Here is a 16843-nt window from a genome sequence, read left to right on the forward strand (position 1 = left end):
CTGTTCTCCACTGTGGCTGTACCACTTTACATTCCCACCAACTGTGTAGAAGGATTCCTTTTTCTCCACACCCTCTCCAGCATTGATTATTTGTAGACGTTCTGATGGTGGTCCTTCTGACCGGTGTGGGGTGGTACCTCAGTGCACTGATGGTTTGCACTTCTCCGACAATCAGCAGTGTTGAGCATGTTTTCACGTGCCCTTTGGCCATCTGTATGTCTTCAGTGGAGAAATGTCTTCATAGACCTTCTGCCCGTTTTTTGATAAGGTTGTTTGGTTTTTGTTACTGAGCTATCTGTTTATTTTCCAGATGTAATACATGTCTGTTCCATGGAGATGTTTTTGCAAGTGATGTCTTATACTCAATGTCTAATACTTATTAAACCTTAAAGGGTTAGAATTTAAGAAATGCACTGGCCAGATGTTAGAGGATCAAAATAATGTTAAGAATCATTTTGAGGAATTAGTTGGGGGGTAGGGAGGGGAGGGCAGTAGGGGGAGGACAGGGTGATTTTTGTCCTTGTTGTTTGTTTTGCTTTGCTCCATTCTACCTTTTCATCTCTAGGTTGCTTCTTTGAGTTTTCTTTTCATGTCTCCCCGGCCTATCTGCTTATAAAAGAGATGGACTAAGAAAACGAAGGGCAAAAAGGCGGCACTTTTTATTCATATTACATTGACTAGACAGTGGAAGTCATGAATCAGGGTTCCCATGGGTGACAAAAATCATTATGCTTGTCTTCTCACACTGCTAAAAGCTAATTGCGTTAAAAATAATTATTTATGCTGTAAATAAGGGCCAGGTTATCTGAGCTGATGTCAGTGTTACATCGTATTTGTGTTTAAAAATTTTTCAGTAGTGTAATTAAAAGTAGAATAGAGGGACTTGATTGTCAGATGCAGGGTTTCAGAGAGAAGCAGGGCAGGGATGGGGGAGGTAAATTAATGAATGATGGTTGCCCTCCTGTGTCAGGAGATGGGACGCTTGCCTTATTTGTGTTTTTTCCTGCAACCCCTACTACAAACCTGTTAGGTAGACGTTATCTCCGTTTTATGGAAGAGGAAAGAGAGTGGTTAAACAGTTTGTCCCAAAGCACCCCGCTCTGAAGTGACAGAGCCAGAATTTGAATCCAAGTCACTCTAGCTGCAGAGGCCATGCTCTCTGGGAAACACAGTTTCCCAAAGGGGAACTTGGGAAGGCTCGTGGCTTCAGATGCATCACGGAAAAGGATACCTGATTGCCCTCCCAGGGATCACAGTGAATTGGAGTTACTGATCACTCACTGTCCGATTAGGTAATCCATCTCCTCCGTACACATTATGAATTGAACTATATCCTCCCGAAATTCATAAGTTGGAGCCCTAATCCCCAGTACCTCCTGACCTTATTCAGAAACAGATGCAATTAGTTCAGTAAGAAATGAGGTGGTACTGGAATACGATGGACCCCGAGTACAATGTGACTGATGTCGCTACAAAAAGGGGAAATTTGGAGGCAGACACACACAGGCAGAGTGCACGCTTGTAAAGACTACAGTGAAGCTGCCTCAACCGAGCAACTGCCAGAATCGACCCTCCCTGCCTGTGACAGACCCTCCCCTCGCTCATCGGGGGAGCAGGACCCTGCCGACACCTCAGCCTTGCACTTCCCGTCTTCAGAACTTCAGGATTTCTGTTGTTTAAGCCAGTGTGTGGTACTTCGTTTTGGCAGAGCCGGCACACAAATACATCCCACCTCTCTTGGTAGGTCCCTGGTCTAGTCGACCCCTTCAGTCCAGGCTGGGCGGCTGGAACTTCTCCGCAGCTGTCTTCACAGACTTCTGGCAGCTTCCAGAAGTTGCCATTGAAGCTGTTTTGTCTCACAGACTGCATACAGCTCATCTCCTCTTCATCCCACATCAGTGTGCTCACCTGTACTCCCAACAGCACCCCCGACAAAAACAACCTTGTCCTCACTGTGTTCTGGAATTATTATTTTCCATGCCACACTGGATCCTCTAAGTACCGCTTGGCAGGATGTCAGGATATTACAGCTTGAGGATTGATCTCGGTATGTTCTTTTGTCTTGGTCTTTTATTTTGCCTTATATTGTTTATTCACAGATTTTAGAAGATTGCACATTTTGTTTAATTATGTTGGAGACAGACTGGCATTTTAGCTGTTACAGTCTGTGGGAGAGGGGTTGATAGCAAAAATTATGTGGAGTTTAAATTGTGTTCGGTGAAGGAAGTGGAAATGAATAAAGCTGTTTTACCAAGAAAAGTAGGTATTTTGCCTTGGATCTCAGAATGGATTTTTTTTTTCCTTCTTAGCTGGAAGTGTTCTAAGTGCTGCATTGTCTATTATGTTTGCCTTTTACAAGTCTCACTGTTATAAAAAGGAAATTTGTATCTGTATTTGCAAATTTCAGCCTGGCAGCTGTGTTTTGAAGGCTTAATCTGGGATCGAACTGAGATGCAAATGATGTCTAATAGTTTTCCCATGATGTTGTCAAGTTTTGCTTTTTAAAAATACTGCTTGTGGCAACTCCTGCCTTCAGTTTCGGATTCTTAGGTAGTAGACCATTTTAAAATGATCTGCCCTTACAAGAGCAGTGGCTTCTAGTTGCAAGATCCCTTTGGTTTCATGCATAACCACCATCACACAGACAGAGTCCCTTCCTTGTTCTTATTACATTAGCCATGTTTTTGATTAGTTGGGAAAAAAGAATCCCTCACGAAACCACAAAGCTTTTTGTCTCCCGTGTCTGTCAAAATGTGGCTGATTTAATTTGAATGAAATTTTAATTAGAAAAATTCTGCCAAGATCTAGCCCTGATTTGAATATTTATAGATATGTTAAGAATCTCCATAAACGTGGGGTCTCATTTGAATTGCTTCCCTGGACCTCAGCCCTGGTAGTACAATAAGAAGGGACCTCTTGGTGCAAATCGCTCCTCCCGCCTCCACCACACACCCTCCGCCCCCTACTGTGGTGGGCTGGACCAAGGATGTGGATGGGAAGCTGCTGTGGGCGGGGTCTCCACTGTTTCAATGGCAGCACTTTGTCCAGATACGTTTTTCAGGCTTGTGAGCCAGCCCTTGCTTATGCAGATGGGATATTCATGACCAATGTTAGCTCATTACTTAAAACATACACATTTTAGGGGCAGCATGATACGCTGGAAAAGCTATAGGAGCAACAGGGAGTGAAAATGTTCATCTTTCAGTCGTGTCTGACTCTCTGCAACCCCATGGACTGTAGCCTGTCAGGCTCCTCTTTCCTTGGGATTCTCCAGGCAAGAACACTGGAGTGGATAGCGAGCCATTCCCTTCTCAAGGGGATCTTCCCGACCCAAGGATCGAAACCAGGTCTCCTGCATTACAGGCAGATTCTTTGTTATCTGAGCCACCAGGGAAGCCCCACGTGGGGGTCGGGGCCCGAGGACAGGACACAAAGTCTTCACCCACGTTCATTTTTTCCTAGCTCAAAGCTGTGTTCTTGGATTCCACTTTCAGAGCCCTAGTGCCTTTCATCTCTGGACTTGGAGAAAATAAGATGTGAGGTGCCCCTGAGCGGAACCCACCAGACCTGGCTGTCAGCACCAAGGCATTGGTCTTGGATGCTGGGTTACTGGGGGTTACGAGTAGAAATGGTGAGGTGGGTGAAGAAGATCAGTCTCTGAACTTAGATTGTTGTTGCCTCTGGCCAGCTCAGTGTCAGAGGCCACTTTCCCCAGATCATCCTTTACCCCCAGTGAATGTACTTAATATTAAAAAAAAATCTCTGTGGTATGTTACCTTTGTCAGTGTGTTAGTCTAAATACTGTGTCCCGTGCAGAATAATGCCTTTAACTAGACAATGGAGTTCGTATTGTGGTCCGCTTTGATCTAGGAGACTAGAAAGGGGATATATATATATATATATATCCCCTTTGAAGGATTTCCTGGCAGTCCTATCCTTTTAACATAACCAGAGCAACGGAGAAGACCCTAACGGGGTGCGCTGAGTTCCCTCCAGTGGTTCTGCAGACTCATAGCCCGCTCCATGCTTCTCCACTGCTTGCTGTCTTGCACACACTGAGATCTTACTGAGAATTCTCTTTCAGAGCTAAGATTCCATTTCCCCATCAAATACTAGGTATTTCTAAGCAACCTCAATTGCATTTAGTAATATTTATGCAAAGGTTGTACAGGAAGCTTCTTTGCATCTGAAAATAAATTTGTGAGGGTTTAGTAAAAATGAAAAAGAAGGAAATATCTGCGGTAGTGATTTGTTTCAGTAAATGTAGTCAACAGGTAGGGCTGTGACTCCTGGAATAGGGGGCTCTGGTGGCCAGGAACCAGACATCCTGCCACTTGGTCCCCCCAGCTCATGCTGCGTCCCATCTGGTCCTCCTCCCAGAGGCATGGAGCAGTCCCTACCTGGCTCTTCTAAGCACCCTTGGCCAACACAGTTTTTAAAGATACTACACATTTGGAAATGTGAAAATGTTCACAGTCGGCTTAGTATTTTTTTTCCCACTTGCATGTAGCATAGAGATGCCAGGTGCCCTTCATATTTTCACTAAGGTAAAGACATAGAAATAAGGTAAAGAAATGGTGGTGGAGACAAGGATGCATCGTGGAAGGTAGATTAGAATAAGGGAATCCTGGCAGGAAATCCTCTGCGTGGATTCCATTAAAGTGTACAAGTGGAATACAAATGTAACGTTCACAGCTGCTCTCCCTCCAAGCCCACCAACAACTCTGACTCCATTCTCAGGGAGTAAAGTTCTTGCATCTGCCGGAGGAGACTGTGTGTGTGGTGTTTGCACAATCGGTCAGGCCCCAAAAGTCTTCCTTCTTAGGACTTCTACAAAATAAAAGTCTCCATCAGTGTCTTGGCAACTGAGGCTGCTGTGTGATGCCATGCCTTTGTGGGAGATCTGTGTTCCTTAGATTGACTGGAGCCTTTGAATACTAACTTTGATGGGCTATGTTAACCATCTGGAGACATTTTACAGTTGTTGTCAAAAGGTTGACTGAGGTCCCTAATGCAACACGAGGAGTTGATGGAAGCTTAATAGAGTTTACCAGTTGTGCTGATTCATGAATGACAGCCCCACAATAACCCTTGGCCCAGGAGATGGAGGCTGTGTGTACTGTTTGAATGAAGGTGGCAAGGCACAGAACGCAAGTCATGCATTTTGTAACAATTTGGAAAGCGCTTGAATTGTGTACATCACCCACAGTTGGGAAACTTTGCCCCACTGCTCCATGTGTATGTCATTGATTTATTCACCATTTTGTTCACCTTGTAGAAAGCCCTTTTGATTTAGGAGTTTTGCACATTGGCCCCACTCCTCAGTAAGAGGGGTGATATATTTCAAAATGCAACACGTGTATTTTGGTTTTAGACTGAGGCCGGGCCTAACCTTCTAGAGAATTAACCTATTTACATACCCCCAGGGTATAGGACTAGAGTCTTGCTGGTAAGGCAGTTGTGGCACTGAAAAGGCTGAATCTTTGTCATTGTATGGAGAAGTAATAGAATACCTTTATTTTTACGTTTTTATGTTATTTAAAAAAATCAGTCATTCTCCTTATATATCTGTACACATATTTATGTCCCTATATTTAAAACCCAGCACATTTGTGAAGAAGTGTAGTGTTAACTGTTCACTCATGTCCAGCTCTTTGCAGCCCCATGACTGTAGCCTCCCAGGCTGCTCTGTCCATGGGATTCCCCAGGCAAGAACACTGGAGTGGGTTGCCACTGTGCCTATATGCAATATGCTTATATAAAAATACAGGAAAGAAGAAGAAGCAAGAAGAATGAAAATGAGACATGCTATTTAAGTAAACTGGAGGCAGTGCAGAAGTTGGTGAGCCGGTAGAAGAGGACATGAGTGAGTTAAAAGAAGAGGGTGATAAGAATGGGGTGGATGGTTAACAGCCAGCAGATGCTGATGTTTCTGATAAAACATAACAACATGTCTTAATAGAACAGGATTTAATCATCAGACTCTAATGGTCAGAACACAGAGTGGGAATCCAGAGATCACAGTGGGTTCATTCAAGTCCCTCCATCAACTGTGTGTAGCCCAGCTACACGCCAAGAGGAGAACTGGTCCCAAGGGTGCAGAGATCGAATACAGCGCTGGTATTTGAGAGGCTTATAGGTTTAGGAAGGGTGCTGAATAGCCTTTTAGAAGCAAAGGTGTGTGGTGAATATTCCTCATGTTACTCAAAATTAGATTCTGCTTTGATTTTTAGATTCTGCTTTGAAGATCAAGTACAAGGAAGTAGCCCAGGGTCAGCAAGGATGCTGTTTTCTGAAGCTCATCAGAGCTGTTTCTTCCACAGCTGACTGTTGTATTTTACAGGAGAGTTGGTGAAGTCCTGTTCAGCCACCATCCAATTCTCTGACATCTTGAAAAACCATCAGGTCTATCCAGAGGTCACATCCCCATCCCACCCCTGAGAATACCCCCTGGTCTAGAAAAGAGGAGCACAAAACTCTCCTTGATTTTCAAGGGCGAGGGGAGGGGGGGAGCGTGTTATGAGTTTTTCCTAAGATTAATTTTTTTCCTGAGCTTCAGCTTGAGATATGAGACATCTGAACGAAATCACCCCATTGTTTGTTTCTTGTATGTTTAACTTATGTGGTTTTTCTCTGTGGTCACTGAGATGGGGCCAACTTTAGCTTAACAAATTCCTAAAGGCAGATATACTAAATGCTTTCCAAATGTTTCCATTGTTCCATAAAAAAAAAAAAGAAAAAACCATTTACTTCCCAGCCTGTTGAGGAAAGCTTGTCCATCAGCCTCTTATGAGGGTTGCATCCCCAGTGAAAATTTAGTGTGTGGAAGGGTGTGAAAGTGATATCCCACATCAGCTCACCAGGAATGATAAACTTGGCTTTGAGAGATTGGAACATAGAGTCCCGCTGTGTCTTTTCCAAACTTCTGAATACACATTCTTGTCTGACAGTGTGGTCGAGATCACTGCAGGATCACAGGTTATGTTATCTTCAGCATATCCTGGGATATGTTGTCCTGACCACACAGATTGCGTGTTTAAACATCTTGGGTCAGAATGTTTGCACTGTGTTTTTCACACTCACGGGCTGAGTAGACCTGGTGTAAGCTGCTGCCCACGTTGGGTGGCTTCAAGGGCATCAGCTCTTGAGGCCTCTCTCTTTCTCAGCTCCACCTTACATGGTCTGAAAATTCACCAGGAAAGAACACAGAATACCTTATCCTAGGATTGCCACTGCTTAAAATCATCTGGGAGAAGGAGCCTCACGTTTTTCTTATAGTTTGTAAGGGAACACAACCCTGAAGGCCACAGGTGGAATGAAGATCAGACACCATGGCGGGCAAAGAAGGGAAGGTGTCCAGGGTAGGGGGAGGTGGGTTAGGCTGATTCCCTGGGGCAGGCTCAGAACTGACTGCAGCCTGAAGGCAGGGTGGCCAACTTGAGCCTGCCACAACCGTGTCTCCATTTCCCACTTTCTCTCTTTGATCCCTGTCTCTCTGGCTTGTCACCTTCAGATTCTGCCTCCCTTGGACCCTCCCCTCCATCTAAAGGGATGCCTGCAACAAAAGTGAAAGAAAAAGGCGCTAGAGGGGAGTGAGTGGGAGGAATGCTATTTTAGAAAAGAGACTATAAATGGAGAGTGAATCTCTCAAAAGCAGTTTCTTAAAGACTGTGTGGGATTTAAAGTCCAAGAAACAAACATAAGATAGACCGTGCAGATGAAATATGTGCACACACCATGCTCACGCCACAAATGTCCTTTCTTCTTCATCCCACCTTTTCTATGCCTCCATCTTAGAAGGAAAAAAATGAAGAAGTCACCGAAGGAGAGCCTGAGAGCAGAGGAGAGTCAGGGAGACAGAAAAAGGAGCCCAGTGGAGAGAAGGCATGTTGTTTTCGTTTAGTCGCTAAGTCGTGTCCGATTCTTTGCGACGCCACGAACCAGGGCCCACCAGGCTTCTCCGCCCATGAGATTTCCCAGTCAAGCATACTGGAGTGGGTTGCCATTTCCTTCTCCAGGGTATCTTCCCAAACCAGGCATCAAATCGCATCTCCTGCATTGCAGATGCTTTACTGCTGAGCTATCAGGGAAGCCCCGGAGAGGAGGCATATAGAAGGAATAATAAAACACCTTAGGATGGGACAGCATTCATGCTCCAAGGGCGTGCGTGCTGTGTGTGCTAAGTCACTTCAGCCGTGTCCAACTGTGTGACCCTATGGACTGTGACCCATGAGGCTCCGCTGGCATGCCAGCAAATTCAGAATGAAACCGGGCTTCAGGGCTCATCTCCCAGTCCCAGACCCAGCCTCTTGTCCTTAGAAAGGATTTGGAGTTTCAATGTGTGTTTCATCAGCAGGATGATGAAATCGGGGGGAATAATCCGACTATCTAGAAATGTAACTGCATCCAGGCTAGCACTGCCTTATGTCCACCGGGCTCTTCATCCTGGAGGCCAATTAGCAAACTTGTTAACACTCTGGTTTTCTGCAAGTTCCTGACAGGCCTGGGCTTGAGCAGAAACATGGTAACCAAAGCCAGCCTGCCTGCTGGGATCAGGAGAGAGAGCTTAGTAAAAAAGAAAGAAGGCTAATTTCTTCCTGAACCCTCAGGGTGATCCCAGGACAGAAAATGTTTGCTGGCTTTCTGAAGAGTGAGAGCTGGGATTAAAGTCCAGAGAGTGATGACGGCATGGGAGATGATGGTGGATCGTACTGTTCCAGGATGGCTGACCTTTGAAGAGCTGACATGTATTCGTCCAGTTTTCATCAACTCCCTCTCCAGCTGCTCATGCCTGGCCAGAAAAAGCAGGCTCTTGGCGACCCCCTCTTGTAGCCTAGAATTAGGGCTTGAACATTAGGCAGGACAGTACTGTATGCTGGAGCTGTTCCACCAGATTGCAAGAGCTGATTGTGAGTATCTTTTCCAGAGCTATATTCAGAAACATCACTCTAGTAGTGGGAGATTTCTTGGTTAGAGTATTTACACCACAGAAATTAGCAAGTGCTACAAATTAGAGGACTCTCCTACCACCAGGAGGGCTTCCCAGGTGGTGTTAGTGGTAAAGAAGTAAGTAAGTGAAGTCGCTTGAGTCCTGCCCGACTCTGCGACCCCATGGACTGTAGCCTGCCAGGCTCCACCTGCTAATGCAGGAGACTTAAGAGACACAAGTTTGATCCCTGGGTCAGGAAGATCCTCTGGAGGAGGAGGAGGGCATGGCAACCCACTCCAGCATCCTTGCCTGGAGAATCCCATGGACTGAGGAGCCTGGAGGGTTACAGTCCACGGGGTGGCAGAGTCGGACACGACTGAAGTGACTGAGCAGACATCCACACCACTAAGAGCCAGATACCAACATGCCACTGGGCAAGAGACAAGTGTGATGAAAGCCTACCATATAGTTTAAAATTATGCATAATTATGCATTTTTGGAGAGCGGTTGAGGGAGGGGGGCAGCCTTCTCTGGTGACTCAGACAGTAGAGAGTCCTGCAATACAGGAGACCCAGGTTCCATTCCTGGGTTGCGAAGATCCCCTGAAGAAGGGAATGACAACCCACTCCAGTATTTTCGCCTGGAAAATTCCATGGACAGAGGAGCCTGGTGGGCTACAGTCCACGGGGTCTCAGAGTCGGACAAAACCGAGCAAATAACACTTTGACTTTCACCCATTTTTAATGGTTTTAGAGCCTCATCTTATGTTCTGTGAGAGAGTATGTTTATGTGGGTACCCCCCAACTTGATTCCCATGTAAACCATTCACCACCATTTAGCTGTGAAGTAAAATGAGAACACATTTCCATTTTCAAAGTTCGTTTAAGAATTTTGCAGCAAGTTGAAGGAAATCAGGTCTGCTCAGCTAAGCAATGTGGTGTCTGTTGATAGCCAAATAGCCTGGAAAATTATCTTTGCCTCAGCTCATCCACCGTGCAAGGCATGATGCTGACAAGCTGACTGCTTCCAAAGGTCTGTTGTGTGGGACTCAGTGGTGCAGCGGCAAGAGAGCAGGTATATGATTTAGGCATCTTGCTCTTTCTTGCTGTAATAAGAACACTGCCAGACAGTCTTTCTGTGGCTTTTCTATCAACTCTGAGGTCATTTCTTCTCTCCTGTCCTTCAGGGGCATGTGGTATAGAGTGTAGACAGTCACCAATTAGATTTTAGAAGGAGCTTCCAACCAACCACGTGGAAATTTCAAGACATATGAGGGTGTCTGAAACCAAACCTCCTTAGCATGAAATGCTGAGACTTCCTTTGATTTTAAGTTGTGTCTCTTTAAATATGGAGACTCATGGTTTTTGTGACAGTGGGTCTTCAAGTAGTATCTTGGGAAATAGGAGAAAGGAGTTCGGGAAGAATCCAACTCATTAATATTCTCAATTCAAAGAATGTTCATACTTAATCCCTGTGATCTTTTGAAAGAAGATCTTTAAAAGGAGAAACCCAGGAACTGGACTCTGTGACTTGTCCGGGATCAGCATGCAGAACAGGACCCAGAGACCCGGGCAGCACGGAGCCGCAGCAGCACCTGCCTCAGCTCTCGCTCCCGCGGGTGTGGAACACCACGCCAGCTCTCGCTCCCGTGGGTGTGGAACACCACGCCAGCTCTCTCCCGCGTGTGTAGAACGCCAGCTCTCACTCCCGTGTGTGTGGAACACCAGCTGTGGCAGGCGCTGTGCCAGATACTCTCCATGCTTCTCAGGTCACCTGACTGGTGCTGAACATCTGCTGGGACAGGTGCGAGAGCACCTGGAGGATGACGAGGACAAGGAGACCCTACCCTTGTCCTGAAGAGGCTTCCAGGCTCATCCTGCAGATAAGAAATATGGTGATGCAGTAAAATGAGTGTGCTGAGGGCTTTGGGTTTTGAGGGCTTCCCTGGTGGCTCAGTGGTAAAGGATCTGCCTGCAACCCAGGAGCCGCAGCAGACGTCGGTTTGATCCCTGGGTCGGGAAGATCCCCTGCAGGAGGACAGGGCAGCCCAGTCCAGTATTCTTGCCTGGAGAATCCAATGGACAGAGGAGCCTGGCGGGCTACCTTTATAGTGTCGCAAAGAGTCAGACACAACTGAAGCAACTTAGCACGCACACACGCCCTGGTAGCTCAGTGGTAAAGAATCTACCTGCCAACACAGGAGACATGGTTCGATCCCTGGTCCAAGAGGGTCCCACATGCTGCAGGGCGATTGAGCCCATTGCACCCCAGATATTGAGCCTGTGCTCTAGAGCCCGGGAACCACCATCACTGAAGCCCTCGTGCCTAGGGATCGTGCCCCACAGCAAGGGAACCAATGCAGGGAGAAGCCTGCGCACCGCCAGCTGGAGAATGGCCTCTGCTCTCTGCAAGCACAGAAAAACACCCGCACAGCCATAAATAAATAAATAAACTTTTTTTTAAATTCTATTTTTAAAATAAAAAACAACTTTGGAATTGAAAGGCAGGAGAAAGCATATCTGATGGAGACATTTGGTCATCCCCAGGATTCCTCCTTTGAGAAATATTATCTAAAGGAAGAAAATAAACCTCTAAAGATAAAGGCTACAGGGTGGAGTTCTTCCTTAGCATGAGATTTAGTACTAAAAGACTCGCAGGCTATTTTCTGCAATAATGACCTTTCAAAAAGTTTAATGTCTAGGCACCTAGCCCTGGGCAGAGCGCCCTTAAGGAAAGCGTGGGTATGATGTGCGAATGTGTTGGCCGAGATGGACTTTCCTGTAGCATTGTCATTCACTTCTCTCTACCCCAAGAAGAAACAGCACCGACCTGTACTTAGAAAAAGAAGAAAATCGTCTCCCGTTGGAAGCCCTACCACATCATTGTAGGCGTCATGGTATAAGACAAAAGAAGTGGACTTGGGAGCAGAACAATCCTGAGACTTCAAATCCAAGCTCTCCACCCCCAACTTAATAATCTATTAATATTAGCTGCATAATGTTGGGAAATCCACTTAGCTTCCTGAGGCCTCAGTCTCCACATCTGTAAAGTGAGTAAGAATGGATGTAAGTTTCAGTCTCTCCATCAGTGAGTGTGCAAGGACAGAGCTTCATCATCTGGCCAGAGATGATGTCTGGCCCAGACATCATGGTTGGGCTGATGAAACACTTGGTTGCTGAAGGGAGTGCTATGCCCAGACAGGGGGCCTCATTCACAGAGCTCTTTCTCTTTATTATTTGATAGAAGATCCCTGATCTGGAGTATCCCGATTCTTCTGCTGGGGCCTCTGTCATTTTCTCAGTTTCACTAATACTCTAAAGACAAGTTCCTACTAGAATGAGTTCCTCCTAGGCCCGGAGAATCTTCTTGGAGGCATTTGTGAGACCTGGTGTGAGCATGTGTGTTGTGGGCAGATCCCCGGGCTGCCTCTCGGACGCTGTCAGCCTTGTGCTTCCAAGCTGCCCACTCTCCTGCTGCCCAAGTCAGCAGGGTGCCCTGAGCTCTGCTTGGTGGGCCTTAAATGGTCTGGCTTTGGGAGGTGCAGGTTCTGACACCCAAGTATCTGCTTTGAGTGTGAATAAACTTGCAGTGGGGCTTCCCAGTGGCTCAGTGGTAAAGAATCTGCCCGTACTGCAGGAGACTCAAGAGACATGAGTTTGACCACCTGGGTGGGGAAGATCCCCTAGGGGAGGAAATGGCAACCCACTCCAGTGTCCTTGCTTGAAAAATTCCATGGACATAGGAGCCTGGCAGGCTACAATGCAAAGAGTCGCAAAGAGCCGGACATAACTGAGCACATACACACAAGCCTACAATGATATGGCCAGATTTTCCTTAAGGAAGTGTGTTTCATGTGGTTCTGGGCCAAGTGGACTTCCCTCTCCTCGCCAGAAGCAGGACTGGACCTGAGAAGCAACCAGATTCCTGGTGATGCTTGACTGGTCCAGCCTCTCTGATTCTCCTCTGATTTCACTGCATTGATGGATAGCCACCAGGGTTTAGACCAAGGGACTCCACTCCATTTGACATACGAGCCTCCAGAGTTTAAACATTCTTGGAAGGAAATTGCTTGGCCACTTTACCTTCAGAAGGTATTTCGTAAGATAGGCCCTGGGGGTACATCCTCATGTCTAAGTAGCTTGCTACTGCATAAACCCGAGAAGACGGGAAAAAAAGACAAATGGAAACAGCGATTTCTTTCTAGGTCCTTGGTTTTCTTAGAGCCTTTGTGGTCATGATGTTAGTTGGCAAAATACAGCATACTGTCCTCAGAGTTATGCATATCTCTTCCCTTAAGTCCACAGGGATAGCTTATCACTTAAAGAAACATTAAGCTTTTTTACTGTACCCCATGGGGAGTAAATGTCTTGATAAAAGAGTGGTCCGCCTTGTTTTCTGTCTCCAAAGCACTCTCCTACCAGATGGTGACGCGTCCAAGGATGACTGGGAATGCACTGGAGAAGGGCCAGGCTCCACTTGTCAAGTTCCCTCTTGTCAGCGTCGTCCTGCAAGGGGGCGGGAAGTGGGCTTGCTCACCCACCAGGCTGCCCCAAGGCTGCTTTTCTGGGCTCTCATGGTGTAATTAATAGCTACCAGACACTTGCTTTCTCTGCCTTGCATTGGTGGCTCAGATGGTAAAGATTCTGCCTGCAATGCGGGAGACCTGGGTTCAATCCCTGGATCAGGAAGATCCCCTGGAGAAGGGAATGGCTCCCCACTCCAGTATTCTTGGCTGGAGAATTCCACAGACAGAGGAGCCTGGTGGGCTATATTCCATGGGGTCACAAAGTCAGACACGACTGAGTAGCCAGCACACGCATGGTTATCAGGAAGGATGACAGCCACCCCTGGTCGGGGGTCGACACCATGTGCCAGGCGCTTCATGGATCGTTTTGCTTGTGTGCCCCTCCACTGCATGGTGCAGAGAAGACCTCCATCTCTGCCTCACCAAAGAGAGGAGCCAGGCATGACTGGGACGGGGATAGAGGTAGCAGGCGTGTAGTGAGAGGAGAAAGACGTTCCAGGCTCAGTGGGTGGCAGCATTCCCCGTGGTCTGATTGACTTGGACCTGAGTTCAGGGCAGCACTTCCTCTGTACTCCAGGACCCCGGGCTTCAGGAGGCAGTGCTGGCTGCCCTGCGGGGGCTGGGGCTTCTAATGAACCGCCAGGATCAGTGAGGGTTGGCTCAGGTGACAGGTGGGCCTGTGCCTACAGGTTCAAGCCCCCCACTCCACCTGGCAGGACTGGGACAAGCCAGCCTTGGCAGGAAGATGGGGATGCCCCTGGTGAACTGCCACCTTGGCCTCAGTCATACAACCATAGGATAGAATGAAACTTAAAAATCGTTAGTCCAACCCCTTCTTTTTCCAAATGAGTAAACCAAGACCTGGCAAAAGAAAATGACTTGCCTCAAATTCTGGGGGTGTTTTAGGGCCAGGGTTAGACACAAACCCTGCTTTTCTGCTTCCTTTTCAGCTGCTTCCCCACATTGCCACCCTCTGTGGTTTATCCTAACCTTACAGCAGGGGCGCCCGTGCCATTGCACAGATGAGGCAATTAGAATCAGAGTCCAGCTCTCCTTCTGGGGTGCGCAGTAAGGGGCACAGGGGTTCTCCTTCTGCCAGACCTCATGGCCTCACTCTTAGGGACTGACCCAGGCATTTACCCTGAAAGCGTTTTTAAAATACATTTTTTTTTTAACCAAGTCATTTAAGAAACAATCTTCACCTTGGGAGATAAAACGTAAATGAAAGGAAGGTTGCTATTAGGTGGTGGAGAGCATTTACTGGAACCCGCTGGGTATAAAACTAAGTACAAGACACTTTGAAATTGCAGAAAAGCCCCGACCTCACTCTAGGTAGCTTACCGTCTGGCTGTCTGGTGTGATTCTTTTATTCCCCTTTTTTCTTCCACTTTCTTAAATATTATTATCAGTTTCTGATTTTAAGGCCAGGAAGCTTTCAGCTACGGATTATTTAACCAGCCAGAGGCTGAGCACTGGGGGCTTGCCTCTGCTCATGTTCAGTGGCGACTTGGAAGGTAAATGAGTCCCCATGTGGCACCTGGGGTCTCCCTCTGGGTCTCTCAGGGTCCTCAGGAGAGTGAACAGGGGTGACAATCTCTTTGGGTAGATTGAATTTCTCCTGATAGCTTAAAATAGCAGAAACAAAAGGTTTACAGGGAACATTTTCTTCTGTATTTCCTGCATGTGGGAATATGTTTGTAGGGAATGTGTAAGCCGTAGAGATCTGCATCTAATGGGCAGAAATATCTATAAGTTGGGTGGAGAGGCATCTGCATTTGTGCAGTGGTTACGATTTTCCACGTTTGGGGAAGAGTTCGTGGAGCACCAAGTATCTTTTTCTTTTCAGCCGACACCTGTGTTGTATGGAGGGGGAAAAAAATCAATGAGCAAGCATAGGGACATTAAGAATAAATCATCATCTTTTACATCTAAGAGGTGGATTTGTCCTCGGGACTCTGCAACTTTTGAAAGCAAGACGAATTCAGCTAGGAATTGTTTGAAACAATTGGAAGTTTTCTTCTATCAGGTTCCACAGGGGATTGAGAGGCCTGTGTAAATGTTCCTGTAGAGGTTTGAAATCCATCAATATCACAGAATAAAGGTAAGAGGCAGGTAGTTCCTAATACCTTGGACGGGAATTGCTGAGTAGGGCTGAGTCTCCTTTTTAACTGACCTTTTGAGGATATTATAGGAGGAATTCATCTTTTATGATTTAGAGCTAATTTTGGGATTTCCAAAGTCTGTTTTTATTTCGGAGCCCAGAAGTCTCATTTTAGGAAGATGGTGTCTGATGTCTCATGCCTCCCCTTATCTCTCTTTCCTCTTATAGTTAACAGGAATCTGCCCTGAAATTCATGAATAGATGTCTCACCTACAGCCACTTAGTGACCAGCACATTCATGTGGCTTATGCAGGGAACAATTCAGGCTGACCAGCTTAGCAAAGCAAGAGCAAGACTGCTCAACTGACCACTGACAGTGACTGCGACCTTCCATTTGTAACGGCAGGTTGTCCTGGGCTAGGTGAACCCGAGAGCGTCACACTCTGTGTCAAGGGCAGTGATACCCAGTTGTAACTTGCTGTCCTTTATTGTTATATCCATTTTGATCGGAGGGCATATCTACTTTTAGAAAAACGTGATGTTTATTATATTGGTTTTGAGTTCAGGGTTATACTTTCTAAAGAGCTAATGTGACAAATTTGAGAAGAAGCGCATGAAATAGGAGTTTCTACAGAACTGTGTCGCATTGCTTAATGTGATAAATAAACATGTATTAAGGCAACACAGTGGCTGTGAACACCAAAACTTTGGGCAGTGGGCTTCCCTGGTGGCTCCGTGGAACAGAGCCCACCTGCCAATGCAGAGACATGGGTTCGATCCCTGGTCCGGAAAGATTCCGCCTGCCCTGGAGCAGCTGAGCACGTGCACTGCAACTAACGAGCCTGAGCTCCAGAGCCTGCGAGCCCCAAGTATTGAGCCACATGCAGCCATTACTGAAGCCCGCAAGCCCGTGCTCCGCAACAAGAGAAGCCACCACAGTGAGAAGCACGCATAACAAAATAATAATAAGCTTTGGGCAGGGCCTTGAAGGGTTTGGATGGGTTTGATGTTGTTTGCAATTCATCAGTTACGCCAGGTCAATGAGTGAGTAGGCCAGAGAATCTTCACTTGGCTGCGTATCAAAGTCATCTGAGGAGTATTTGCACATTGGAATCACAGGGCTCTGCTGCAGAGGGGCTGAATCAGCAAGGAACTCTGACTTTCACCAGCCATCCAGGTCATTCTTAAGCACGTGACCTGATACTGTTCTGGGGCCTGGACGCCTGCATCCCACGCATTTCAGAACCGTTACATTCCTGTGAACCTCAGAAAAGAATAATCCAGAAAG

General features: G+C 46.7%; 1 protein-coding gene across 9 annotated transcripts in view; it reads left to right on the top strand.

The window, feature by feature from the left end:
- NCAM1 (neural cell adhesion molecule 1) overlaps positions 1-16843 on the top strand; it is a 364422-nt gene that overhangs the window by 254355 nt on the left and 93224 nt on the right. The window lies entirely within an intron of this gene.

This window comes from Budorcas taxicolor, chromosome 15 (genome assembly GCF_023091745.1).
Source record: "Budorcas taxicolor isolate Tak-1 chromosome 15, Takin1.1, whole genome shotgun sequence".
Lineage (NCBI taxonomy): Eukaryota > Metazoa > Chordata > Mammalia > Artiodactyla > Bovidae > Budorcas > Budorcas taxicolor.